The sequence below is a fragment of the Paramisgurnus dabryanus genome, chromosome 11, assembly GCF_030506205.2.
Source record: "Paramisgurnus dabryanus chromosome 11, PD_genome_1.1, whole genome shotgun sequence".
Taxonomy (NCBI): domain Eukaryota; kingdom Metazoa; phylum Chordata; class Actinopteri; order Cypriniformes; family Cobitidae; genus Paramisgurnus; species Paramisgurnus dabryanus.
This window is the reverse complement of record NC_133347.1, coordinates 30,692,618-30,707,458: the sequence shown is the minus strand read 5'-3', so window position 1 is coordinate 30,707,458 and position 14,841 is coordinate 30,692,618.

The window sequence follows — 14,841 nt, the reverse complement described above, 5'->3', positions numbered from 1 at the left end:
GAACATGTCAAATAAAATACCTAAGTGACTTCAGCTGTTTTCAATCAGTAGTCAATGGCACCAGCCGCTTTCAATCGGTAATCAACAATACACCCAATCAGCTCGAAAGCAAGCCATATATAAATCACAGTTGAACTCACTGAAAATCCTTCGCATCTTTCAGAATCCCTCCTCCACCCCGTCTCCTCTCACTTACCAAGTTATTTCCTTAAGGGGGGGGGGATACTCTGTGTTTCAGGCTCATTCCCTGCTCAGAGCCCTCTCCCCGGACAGCACGCCAAATACGTTTACTAATTTAATTCTTTTAACTTATTTGTAAGTGTGAACTCGTGAAGTGACCAGTCACGGAAAGTAGTGACACAAGTCGGATCTGGGGCATTTTGAGTTATTCCCAGATTCTGAAAGTGCAGTTTCTAAGCTTTCCAACGATGTGTAGATTTGGAGAAGTTGTGGCCATTTGAATATAACACATTCAAGAAAGAGAATGCTGAGAAATTTGAGAAAGAAGAGTTAACACTTTTCCCGGCCTGGAGAGACAATGGGGCTCATTTACATCTCATTTAGCTAAGCCATACCCCCTGTAAAGCCATTTTGAGATACAGATGTTCTAGCATCATATGTGTGTATATATAGATATATAGTCTATTGTTTACATCAGATTTCGCATGACCGTATGGTAATAGAATATAATATACAATCTAAGGACTATTTACATCATAACATGTAAGGGTATATGAGATTACACGCCGTTTACTTTTTTGTAAAAATTGTTATGCACAATTTAAAAAAAAAAAAAAAAAAACTTAGCAAACATGTGTGAGGGACATGTCAGCCGCGTCACTACAGTCACGTGACTTCACATGGTTCAGAGCCAGAAGAGAAGACAATGCTAAATAAAGTCGTAATTCTTGCTATTTTTGGACCAAAATGTATTTTCGATACTTCAACACATTCAAGCTGACCCACTGATGTCACATGGACTACTTTGATGATGTTTTAATTACCTTTCTGGACATGGAAACCGTACATAGATTTTCAATGGAGGAGACACAAAGCTCTCGGACTAAATCTAACATTAAAACTTCTTAAACTGTGTTCCGAAGATGAACGATGGTCTCCTGAGTTTAGAACGACATATGGGTGAGTCATTAATGATATTATTTTCATTTTTGGGCGAACTATCCCTATTCAGGAGCAACGCAGTTTCCTTTGGGGGCGGAGGCGAAAACACAAGCTTATACAGTATGTAAATATACACACATACAATGACGCCCCCCACTGCATGCTAGAATCTCAGGAAAAACAAGCCGATTTCAACCGCAAAATGTACGCTTTTAAATGTACAAAAACTGCTATCTCAAACATGGAGAGGCTTCTTCGTGATCTCAACTAACAGATTCTGCAATAAAACGAAAATCACAAATTTTGAAAAAAAAACTTTGTTTCTCATTTTCTCGAAACTTGTGCTGCCGACTTGTGACACTGGTTTCCGTAATGGGTCACATATACACTCACCTAAAGGATTATTAGGAACACCATACTAATACTGTACCTTTTGCATTCAGAACTGCTTTAATTCTACGTGGCCTTGATTCAACAATGTGCTGAAATATTGATAGGATAGCATCTTGCAGTTGATGGAGATTTGAGGGATGCACATCCAGGGCACGAAGGTCCCGTTCCACCACATCCCAAAGATGCTCTATTGGGTTGAGATCTGGTGACTGTGGGGGCCATTTTAGTACAGTGAACTCATTGTCATGTTCAAGAAACCAATTTGAAATGATTCGAGCTTTGTGACGGTGCATTATCCTGCTGGAAGTAGCCATCAGGATGGGTACATGGTGGTCATAAAGGGATGGACATGGTCAGAAACAATGCTCAGACAGGCATTTAAATGATGCCCAATTGGCACTAAGGGGCCTAAAGTGTGCAAAGACAACATCCCCCACACCATTACACCACCACCACCAGCCTGCACAGTGGTAACAAGGCATGATAGATCCATGTTCTCATTCTGTTTACGCCAAATTCTGACTCTACCGTCTGAATGTCTCAACAGAAATCGAGACTCATCAGACCAGGCAACATTTTTTCCAGTCTTCAACTGTCCAATTTTGGTGAGCTTGTGCAAATTGTAGCCTCTTTTTCCTATTTGTAGTGGAGATGAGTGGTACCTGGTGGGGCCTTCTGCTGTTGTAGCCCATCCGCCTCAAGGTTGTGCGTGTTGTGGCTTCACAAATGCTTTGCTGCATACCTCGGTTGTAACGAGTGGTTATTTCAGTCAAAGTTGCTCTTCTATCAGCTTGAATCAGTCGGCCCATTCTCCTCTGACCTCTGGCATCAACAAAGCATTTTCGCCCACAGGACTGCCGCATACTGGATGTTTTTCCCTTCTCACACCATTCTTTGTAAACCCTAGAAATGGTTGTGCGTGAAAATCCCAGTAACTGAGCAGATTGTGAAATACTCAGACCGGCCTTTCTGGCACCAACTACCATGCCACGCTCAAAATTGCTTAAATCACCTTCCTTTCTTTCCCATTCTGACATTCAGTTTGGAGTTCAGGAGATTGTCTTGACCAGGACCACACCCCTAAATGCATTAAAGCAACTGCCATGTGATTGGTTGATTAGAAAATTGCATTGATGAGAAATTGAACAGGTGTTCCTAATAATCCTTTAGGTGAGGGTAGGTCTCAAATATAATGCATTCATATAGTTTGAAGTATAAAAATGTAAATAAGGATCCGATATAAGTTTCTTAACAAACATGCATGTTCATGTTGGTGCTTGTCAAGCAATGCTTAGGTTACTCAGCAACCCCAGACGCTTAGCAGCCCAAATGCTTTGAAGAGGAGGAAAGTGGTGCGGTCAAGTTTTCCGAATGGTTTTAGATGTGAAATGTGAAGCAGCTGAGCATCTGCGTGTTTATTGCACAGTAAAAACAAGTGAAGAACCTTTTTTGGGGTTATTATGTTTCCATCCGCGATAAAAACGCGTTCTGATGGTTTACTGGTAGCACAGATGGATATTTTTTCACACCTTGGGTGACCAAGAGAGCATCTTATCTCATTGTTCTGCCCCTAGCCAACGGATCATCACTGATATCAAAAGCCTCCCCTTGCAAATAGCGCACTTAACTCTGAGTCTGCTGGCTGTTTGTGTTCACACAAACTTGAAGACATCTTGCTGGGTGAGACTGTACTTTTTAGTTTTATAGTTTATTACAGGCACAGCAACAACTGTAACAGCCCTAGCGTCAATGACGTTTATATAATTTTTCCTTATCTCATGTGGCATAATGGGCCAAATTAAAGGTCATTGCAGACCAAACATTTGCTCTAGATGATTACATGTCAATCATACTGTAGACCTGCAAAAATGCAGTAGATGGCACCAAATACACATAAACAAGTTTACCTGGACTGAAGCAACCATTTACATTAATGTAGACATCAACTCTTAATGAAATATTATCTATGATCTAAAACATCAAACGCAGCACTTAAATCCAACAAAACTGTACCAACCAAATTTTTCTTATCAATTTCCGTTAACTGATCAGTTTCCGATCAGTAATCTGAGTCAGTGCTGTAGTCGTGGAGTGACCCATTTTATATGAATGCTGATAAATTGTATTTTACCCATTAAAGCAAAATACTTCTGTATTTGATCGTACACTACTTTTAAATTGAACAGTTTTAAATTCCCTGAGTAGAATAGGAGGAGTGAGAATATGTGGGGGTGCAGATGGACAATGATGTGGAATTGAAAACGGGGGTGGGGGGTATTTTGTCATATTTCAGACCTCTGAATGAAATACATGGTTGGTTGTCTTCTCTTGTCCAGTAGACTTTCCTCTTTCACATCTGCATACACGCATCGCCCAAACATTAATTCAAATTGTATAATGTGAGGAAGCTTATACTAGACGGATAAAATGTTTATATAGAAGCAATTATAATAAACAGAGTTAAGCCTTAGGGCTTCACAGTTAATGTTCGGCAGCCATAGATTGCAAATGCAATGTCATTGAAAGCATTTATGTGCTATATATGTTGAAAAAATGTTTAAGACTTGGATCATCTTTACTTGCGTAACACAATGGGGGTGTTGTATGTTATACACACTGGAATAGAGGAGAAAGATTCACACACTATATAGCACACTGGTAAATTATTATTTTGGCCAGATGGCCTACTGCATTAGGACATTTCTGATGTTTGTTTGATCTGAGCTGCTAAGAAGCTGATAGCAGTGTTAGAATCAGGTTAAAACAGAAGGGCATGCAGGTTTAACTCTGGATCAGTAATCTTGATTTAAAACACAGTTACCAAAGACACAATACAGTCAGTCGTTTAAATACTGCCACCTGCTGGTAGAAAGGGGGAACAGTTTGGTGGAAACCACATTAAATATTAATTTAATTATATAATATAGCGCTAACAGTAACAACTCTGCGCTAACAGTAACCACTAAGTCTATTTATTTATTTATTGATTTTTTTCTTCTAACGTTACTCTGGTGCTGCATATTATCATGACCGGCTTTTATTTTGATAGGCTGTATTTACTATAACTTCCGCGTCACGTGGCCAACCTGTCTTTCTTTTAATGTAGATCTTCAAACGGAGAAATGAAAAAAGGAATTTCCAAAAACCAAAATCGGACCGTTATTTGAATTTGGTTTAGTCGTTTTTCGTTTTTAGATTCAGAAATCAAAAACGGAAGAACGGCTCTTATTTTAGCGGTTTTTGTTTTTTAGTTTGAAACGACAAACGAAAAACGTGTGGTTTCTAGTTATTTTGTTTTTTGGTGTAAACGAAAAAACAAACTATCAAAACGTACACGGACCCTGGCAGGGTCCGTGTACTTTTGCGTCCATTCATTTTTCTTTTTTAACCAATAAATATAAATACGAAAAATGTGATTTTCTCTTTTTTTGTTTTCAAACTGGTGAAAAGATAATCAAAATACAAAGTTATTCTACTTATTTAATAGTATTTTACAATTGAAAAGCAAATAATTGTAATTTATTTACTTTACTTACACAGTTTTGCTGATTCACATTAAGGCTTCTTCTGGCTGTGAATTCGCAGAGCGCGGCTTTATGCACGTGAACATCACATTCTATTCATTATGATTTGTAAATGTATGTGATTCTGGTCCTCTGGCTGCCTTTCTTACTCATTTAGACTATATTAAAGCAGACATATCATGCTTTTAAATCTGTCCTTTTTACATATAAATCATCTATTTGTGGTCTATGTAAAGCGAAACTGCAATGCTTGGGTCTGAATTCCTCATTATTATAGCCCCACAGGCCCCCTTTCTACACCTTTTCTGATGTGCATCTGAGAGCAACTCGTTTTGGTACTGTCTTTTTAAATGCACGCCATACCCTGCCCCCTCTCAAGGTTGCAGAGGTGACACTCGGTTAAACTCAACCCCGTTCGGCCATTTTTGTAGTTTTATAGCAGAGATACGATTATCTAGCTGCACAGAAACTTTTTATTTACTCGTTATTCACAAAATGTCAACAACGGAAGACTTGTCCATCCAGCCTTATATGTTCGCGCCAGAGTCGGAAACGGACTGAGAGGAAAATGAAGACGACGAACCTGCAGAACAACGTCTTCATATGGAGGTATCGCAATGGTGTGAGGCTGCAGCCTCCGGAGGTCGCATATCTAGGCTGCATACGTCATCAAGACGGTCTTATTTCAGAATATTAACAATTATAACGTTTACTATTATTCTTAGTTAATCGTAAGTTGTTGTGATATGCTCATGACTTGCAAATGTAATGCTCAGTTAACTTAAACCAGGCTTGATGCCCAAAAGCGATCTCCGCAGGCTGCAGCCTTTGGAGTGAGAAACAGCACTGCTAAACCATGACCACCGTGTACTTTACTTTTTTACTTTAAGATATAAACTGCTTGCCGAAGTGCTCTGCTCGTCGTCTCCAAAGAAAGAAGTAATTGACCCCTCAATCAGACGAAGTCTATCGGCAATTCCCTCTTTATACTGGCGGAGATTGGTGAAGTAGTTATCCTTAAAGTGCCTCGGGCACACAAAAATGACTTTACCCACAGATGTGAGTACATTTCTTACGCTCTCGTAACTTCTGCATCCTTGAGCTTGGACTACAATATCGCAGCGAGAAATATAAAATGGCGGATTGCTCGTAGTGTTGGGCTGGAAGTCGATGTCCTTATTTAGCAGTTCCGCTGCAAATAATGTGACGTAATTGTTCAAAAAACGTAATAGATAATAGGAAAATCAGAACCGGTTGGAAAATATGACCAAAACAGAATATAAAGATATCAACAAAGCACCTGAAGAGACTAATTTCAACTTTTATGTACTTATAAACACTACAAATATACAACAAAATGCATTTAAGAGCCAAGAAAGTGGATTTAGCATGATATGTCTCCTTTAAAACGCGTAGATTATAACTGGCAAGACTGAACATCTACAATGTTTGAAACTATAAATGTTGATTTGTGATAGTGGGCTCTATCTTACACCCGGCGCAATGCAGCGCAACAAAAACCTGGTCTAAAGTCTAAAGTCAATGGCGCAATATGTTTTTTTGTTATTTAAGAAGCGTATTATTAATATGCACCGAAACGGGACGACAACGCGGGTTTGCTTAACACATACATGAATGCGCAGCAGCACAAAAACGCTTTTAAATATGAAAGATTTAAGGATTGATTGTGAAAGATTATTATTGAGTCTCTTGGACATAAATGAGGACTAATTATGAGACTTTAGAAGTCACAAAGAGCTGCTTCACCTGCAGCCTGGTAAGTAAATAAATGCTTTGCTTTAAACAAATGCATCTGTTTTTAAATGTTTCTAAATGCTACCTCACGGATTTATTGTATATGATGACTCTGTACTAGTGTTGCTTTCGTCAACGAAAAGTATGACGAAATATAGTCGTCAACGAACCTTTTTCACGTGACGAAAACGAGACGAGACGTAACGAAAATGCTGGTCATGTGACGATGACTATAATAAAATGTATAATGCAATATTGTTGACGAATAAAAACGATACTAAAAGTGGTTTACAAAATAAAAACTAAGCTAAAATGTCTCTTCATTTTCGTTGACCAAAACGAGACGAGACGAAATGTTATAACGTTATTTCGTCTTTTACCCATCTCAGCATCTCCGCGCCCCCACCACCTGACTGCAGGTGATCGCCTGTGTTGTTGGCGCTGCGTAGATCAGTCAAAACATGAAAGTACCGCGAGAGTGAGTAGAAAACATGCGGAGCAGTCTGCTCTCGCGATGCTTTGATATCATACGCCTCCATTTGCACGTTAATGGGCATTTCAAACAGTGTACGCAGCAACCGCGAGACATGCGGAAAGCGGAGAAACGGGGGCGGTTACAGAGGTGAAGCGGAGTTGGTCCACAAGCCTTGCTTGTGCACCCAAGATCCTCTCCCTTTTACGGACACGACACTTCATGGCAGTCGCTGTTGAAGATAAACACATTTCCACTAAATGCTGCACAAAACGCTTCCACTGCATGAGAGAAGCTGTAGCCACGCGGCGATTCCGACCGGGAAGATGCAGCATTCTGGCTCCAAATGTAAAAGAAAAGTCCAAAATAAATCCCGTGCATCACTTTCAGGTCAGTTCAACAAGCCTGTTGAAATCTGTAGCTTTGATTGCTGACACCACCAGTATAACAATGTACAAATTTATATCATGTAACAGTTGTTTAAATGACATTGTGCTGCGTTGCGTTTTGAAACATTGTAAATATATCTATGCTAAAGACATTCGTTGTTTTGTATATGCTTAATAACTACACTTATTTATTATTTAAATAAACAAAACATACTTCGCTGAATACTTGAGTATTAAATCAAACACCTGTACTGTTGAGAACATAACCATACATACCAACTTTGCTTTTCTTAATAGACATCTGATGTTTTCTTAAAGCTGACTTTTAATTTACTTACAAGAAAAACATTTAGTAATTCTTCAAAATTGCTTGGATTTATACTGACATTTAAGATCAGCTTTGTCACATTAGATTAAGTCAAAGTCCATTAGGTACACTGGTGGTAACGTACAGATGCAGAAATATAAACTATAATAATATATAATTACATATGTATGATTGTAGTTTGTGCTGCTTTCAAAATACAATTATAAATGTTAACAGTAGCATATTTCTATTCTCACACATACTAAAGTTGTGTGTGACCCATTTGACCTTGTGTGTGTGTGTGTGTGTGTGTGTGTGTGTGTGTGTGTGTGTGTGTGTGTGTGTGTGTGTTGCTTAGGCTACTTTTGTTTTGATTATGTAGACTCTTACGAACAGTCAAGTCACTCACTCAGAGGATAGTAAAATAAATATCTATTCAAATCTGGGGCCGTATTCACAAAGAATTTTAAGGCTAAAAGTAGCTCCTAACTGGCGAATTTAGGAGCAACTCCTAAAAATAATGGGCGTGTCACTCCTAAATTTAGGACTCCTAAATTTTTTCACTAAGAGTAATTCACAAAGCATTTTAGCCCTAAAAGTAGCACCTAAGTCTGGGACAGCTTAAAAGAAGTCGAGAGGACTCCTAACTCACTAAGACCTATTCACAAAAGATCTTAAAATGCCTTAGGTGCTGATCCTCCTTTACATGGACAGTTTCACCAACTCAAAAGCATTGCAAGTACTAAAAGCACACTTTAATGTAAGCATATTGTTTATGACATTTGTTTCATAATTCATTACATTCATGACAAGCAGGAAGTTTTTTAGAATTACATGAAACAATAATGATATTAAATATTTAATATTATAGGCATACCTGTTGCCATGCTAGTCTGTTTAAAGGCTGCAATCTCAACCCTCTACTGCGATTGTAATGCATATACCACCGCCTCTCACATTCGTCCGGGGTCCGCGACATAAGTGGGAATGTTGCATTGATCTGCAACAAATCCTCTCCCATCAGTAATGCGCGGGTTGATCCGAAATGAGCGGATGCATGCGGTCACCCGCGGTTACGAGTCATCCAAAAATATTTTTAATGATATTCGGGTTGCGTTCGGTCGGGTCGTTTGAAATAAAGATGGCAATTAACTATTAAACAATTACTACTTAAAAAAAATGCTGGCCAGGGAGCGGGTCGGGTACACTATTTATTTTTTATTTTTTGCGGTCCGAGTTGCGGGCGGGTTAGTTGAAAACGTTGGTCGGGTGCCAGTTGTTTTGTACATTGACCCGCGCATCACTTTCTCGCATGTCTCACGCTTAGTTTTGCTTGATATTTCAGTGCCAAATTTCCCTTTTATTACGTTTCTTTTTTCCAGCACCAACTGGGCCAGCAGCAGTAACTGATCCTGCATCCATTTGGGCTTTCTTTTTCGTTTTGGCGAGTTCCACCATCATTTATTTATTACATTAGGCAGGCTTCTTTAATATGGGCAACATTTCCTTGCTTTAAGTAGTCTATTTAGGCTAATAGGATGTACATTAATCAAGCAAGTGTTAATGCAATGTCGTTTTTTATTATTAGGCAATTGGCGGTTTTCATTTGTATTAGGCTTGATTTAATTTAATTTAATTCACGACTTTTCTTTAATATATGCATTTCGATGGCATTACTATTATTATTATTTTGTATAGGACACAGACATATTTCGATATTGTAATTCCATGATTTGGTGCGTCTGTGTTATGTTCCGCATGACAGCCCTGTCATCTAACAACCAATCACCGTGGTCATTGCAAGGCAGCTCGTGCATGAGAATTGACGTCATCCGTAGCAACGAAGACTCACTCTTAGTTTAGGAGTTATCATTTTTCCTTACTAAAAGTAGGTCTGAAAGGCGTTGTGAATAACTTTTAAGAGAAAACTCCTAGCTAAAATCTTTAAGTGCGATTTAGGAGTACTCTTAGTGATAAGATAAAATGCTTTGTGAATACGGCCCCAGAGCATCTTCCATGTCTGGAATGGATGTATTCTTCGGTCTATAAGGTAACAATAATATAACTTTTGTTTGAAATGGGTTTGGCTAAAAGAAAATATTGTTTTGTCTATAATACTATTAGGTCATTATACTATATGGGTTAAATAGAATGCATTACTAAAAAGAGACTAAATACAATTTCACTGACTAAAACTAGACTAAAATGTCATCAGTTTTCGTCGACTAAAACTAGACTAAAATAGTAATGGATAAGTCTGACTAAAATAAGACTAAAATGGCAAGAATTTTAGTCGACTAAAACTTGACTAGACTAAAAAGAGTATGACGTGACTAAAACTAATAAAAACTAAAATGACAGCTTGACACAAAGACTAGACTAAAACTAAAATGAAAACAGGCTGCCAAAAACAACACTACTCTGTACCTGTGGATATGGTGAGATGAGAAACATTTTTAAGTAATGCTTAAAAAAAACTGACGCTGTCCAAGTGCTGAACCTTGCGGAGACTTTGCGGAGAGGAGTAAATTCTTTATCTCCTGTTTGTAACAAAGTAACAAATAAAGTATTTTTACAGTACAAACCTTTTCTTACATACTTGTAAATTATTTTTTGATGATATATTGGATAGCCATTTAAAGCAATTAAAAGCCTGCTTTTTTACTTCCATTTTTTGTTTTCCAGTTTCAACTGAGGGGTTTTACCATTAACGGCTATTTTCAATCAACAAGCAGTCGGTGTTCATGCCAATTTGATTGTTTCAGATAGAGCCTGATTTGTGAAAATTATATCATATATATAAATAACAAACTACTTTTTTACTGTTTCAGACGGATGTCGGTCTTTTTTATACTCCATAATCTCTCTATTTTCGCAGAGTATGAATGTTGATTTGCATTTAAATACCTGTGTCTGAACCATAACTTGTTGCGATGACAGATGCGCACAGGCTGAATCTAAAACTAGTCAATTGTTTCTGACTGCAACACTGCATGTTCATTGCAAATAGCAGTTAATTATAAAACGTGTATCTGTCTTCCGCATTCACCGGCTTCCCAGCAAGCAATTTTGGCTAAAACAAGGCAAAATGTAGGTTGTTCAGTGAAAGTCTAATAGTCTAATAGCCCAAGAATAGACGATGCGTATGTTTACAACATGTAAAAGAAATTAAAGCAAACACCTTGAACACCTGTTGCTTACATGATGGAATACAGTAATTCTCCAAGTTATTTTGGCAAAAGCGGCATGTAACCAAATTCAAGGTTATTTAGGGTAGAAGTGTGTTCCTATTGCACATAGCCGGACTATAGAGTCTCGGTTTTTGCTTGCTGTGTTAACATAATTTGACAAAACTTGAAGAAATGTACAAAATGCGTAGAATGATGATGTTTACATGCATGAAGCAAAGCACTGCGATCACTGCCAAAGAAGTCTGAATGTGAAATAGCTAATAATCGCATTTTTAAATTTTAGTTTTAAATGTATAATAAAGGTTCAAAAATCATAAACAAAAATCTGAAAATACATCAATATTTGTTTTTTTTTTTGGGTATGATGTTCTAAATACAGTTTGAATTTAAATTTTGAAATGTAATATTGCATTTTAAAAATACAACAACCGTTTATATTTTATTTTTCATATCATGGTTTATAAAGGAAAAATTAATGGACGCAAAAGTACACGGACCTGGCAGCTACACTCCCACCAAATCACTAGTGATTTCTTAACAACTTAATAAACATAAGATTCCAACTTAAGATTATGAGACTGAAGTGAAGTAGCAAAAACTAAGTCTGCATTAATCAGCTTCAAGCAGGGTTACTGTCTTGTGAATTGGTCGTTCAAGGTAAGTCTGCTTTGTGAACCGCTTTCCTTTGTCATCCAGTGCTGATTCACTGATCAGCAATTGCAGTTTTTTCACATATCCATCTTCACCAGGATACACTTTAGTGACCTTGGCAAGTTTCCACTCATTTCGTGGTGCATTGTCATCTTGCACGATATCGTTGACCTGCGCATTTCTGCGGGATTTGTGCCATTTTTGTCTCTCTTGAAGATTTAATATGTACTCTTTTTTCCATCTAGACCAAAACTCATTGACTAAGTGCTGAACTCTACACCATCTTTTGCGAAGATGAAGGTCTTCTTTAACAAAGTCTCCAGGTGGTGGCAAGACTATGGAAGACTTCATTGTCAAAATGTGATTGGGCGTAAGAGGCTGTGGCCCAGCTGGATCACTCAGCAAATGTGCTGTTAAAGGTCGACTGTTTATAATTGCCATTACTTCGTAAAGGTAAGTTCTCAAAGATGAACTGTCAAGTCTTTGGGATGCCTGATCTAGAACAGATGTTAACACACTCTGTATTGTCCTGATTTGCTTTTCCCAGGCTCCACCCATGTGGCTAGCAGACAGCGGGTTCATGACAAACTCACACCCCAATTGCTTGAGGCATTCTTGATTCATCTCTTTAACCGCTTGCAGGAACTCATGTCTTGCGCCAACAAAGTTGGTGCCCTGGTCAGAACGGAGTTGTCGAACATTACCACGCAGAGCAATGAGAGCACGAAGAGCATTTATAAAGGCATCAGTCGACATATCATCAAGCACTTCTATGTGCACAGCACGAGAACACAAACAAGTGAATAGCAGGCCATAACGCTTCACTTCCCTCCTTCCATCTTTAACGTAGAATGGCCCGAAACAATCCATCCCACAATATGTAAAGGGGGGCGTTGTCTCCATACGTTCACGAGGTAAGTCTGCCATTCTTTGTTCTTCTATGCCCCTTCTGAACTTTCGACACTTGACACATTTGTAGATGTAAGATGACACCGCGTGGCTGCATCCAAGTATCCAGATCCCATTAGCCCTTAGCTCATTCATTGTAATGCCACGTCCTTGGTGTTGCACTCACTGATGGTAGTGTGAAATCAGTAATTTTGATATGTGACTGGTTTCTGGTAAGACTGCCGGATGCCTTATGTGAGGGTGCAGAGCAGCATGCTCTAATCGTCCTCCCACCCTGAGGATACCTTGTCCATCCACAAAAGGATTTAGCCTTTGCAGGTTGCCCTTGGTTATTTCCTCCTTGCACTGAAGACTATGAATCTCCACAGAGAAGTTATTACTTTGGACGATGCTTATGATGGTAAGTTCTGCATCTTTTCTCTCTTCCAAGCTGCTGGCTTCATTGGTTCTTGATGTCAACCCTTTGAACTCCTTGACACATCTTTTAAGTCTAGCGATGGCTTTGACCATCTTGTCCAGCTGGAAAACTTGAGGAAGTGTTTAAGCAATGAATCTTGTGTTGACAATGTCTTATGCACAAAGACCTTACGAACCTCTGGGTCTTCAACTGCAATCTCTCCCACCTTACTATCTCCACTGGGAAGCTTTTCACATCAAAGAAAATCTGGACCGTTAAACCATTTAGAGGCAATAAGCTCTTTTGCCTTAAGGCCTCTTGATGCATGGTCCGCTGGATTTTCTTCCGAGGACATGTATCTCTATTGACTTGGTTTGGTACTGTCCTTGATGCGCTGAATGCGGTTTGCCACATAAAAATGGAATCTTCTTGCGTCTTTGTTGATGCATCCAAGGACAACCTTGTTGATGGAACATGCGCTCTATGTCGCACATTATTGCTACTGGACCTTTGCGGAATCGACAGAGAACACCTATCAATGTATTGGTCAGCTCTGGCCCAGTAAGCAAATGATCGTTCAATGACACACCTTGAAGTTTTGCTGAACAGTCGAACACAACGCGTATCTTGCCTGGTTTTTGTGGGTGATACACGCCGTGATGAGGGATGTACCAAGCAGGGCTCTTGTTGATTTCTTCGTCAGGAACTTTCTCAGCATCTCCACGCATCATCGTTTCGTTCATGAAGCTTAAATAGTCCTTATGGTACTGTTTGTCTTTTTCAAACCTCTTCCTCAAACACTTAAGGCGATGAACGGCACATTTCCTGTTGTCTGGCAGCCATCAGGCTTAATCTTGATTCCTTCCTCAATAATTGAAATGAAGCGAAGATCTTCTTGTGAGAAGTGAGCATCTTCCACGCTTTCATTAAAGTCTGACTCCAACATCTTCATAACATTTGGCAGAGTGACTAACTCTTTGACTTGTGTTCGACATATGTATCGGACTTCACTTGTCAGATTGGCAGATGACTGAATGCATGGCATTACTTGTCTGACAAAAGTTCTGTGACTGCTTCCAATAGCGTCTCCGTAATCGACACAGGAACTACCGGAGCCAACAATACTCCAGCCGAGGTCTGTTTTTTGAGCAAAAGGTTCCTCATCTCTGTCTGACACAACTTCTTTATGTAACAGGGCTTGAGAGCAGTTGTAACCTATGAGCAAACCGACGTCACAGTCAATTAAAGGAGCAATCTCTTCTGCAAGATGCTCTAGATGAGGCCATGCTCTTGCTGTCTTGGGTGTGGGAATGTGGCTTACATTGACAGGTATGAAGTCTCTTGAGTAGGTTCAGGGCTCCAGACTGCCCCCAAATGGTGACATTTTGCCCCTAAAATTTGAGAGTGTGCCACTGAATTTTACATCCAGTCGCACATGTGCAACCAGTAAATTTGACCTATTTTTCCAAAAGTGCACAATAAAATGTGTCACTGAATTTGAAAAAACACATTGTACTTTCTGCATCTATCATTAAAGTATTTATTAGTAATACAGTGGAAATTAGTAGAAATGTGAATATTTGGTTAGCATGTTGATTTACGGTGTGTGCCCCTAAATTTTCTGGTTGCGCCCCTAAAAATTTCAGTTGGGGCCACTGTGCTCCTAATGAAAAAAGTTAGTCTGGAGCCCTGAGGTTACTGGAAGAGTGATTTTCTTCGATTAATAAAAAC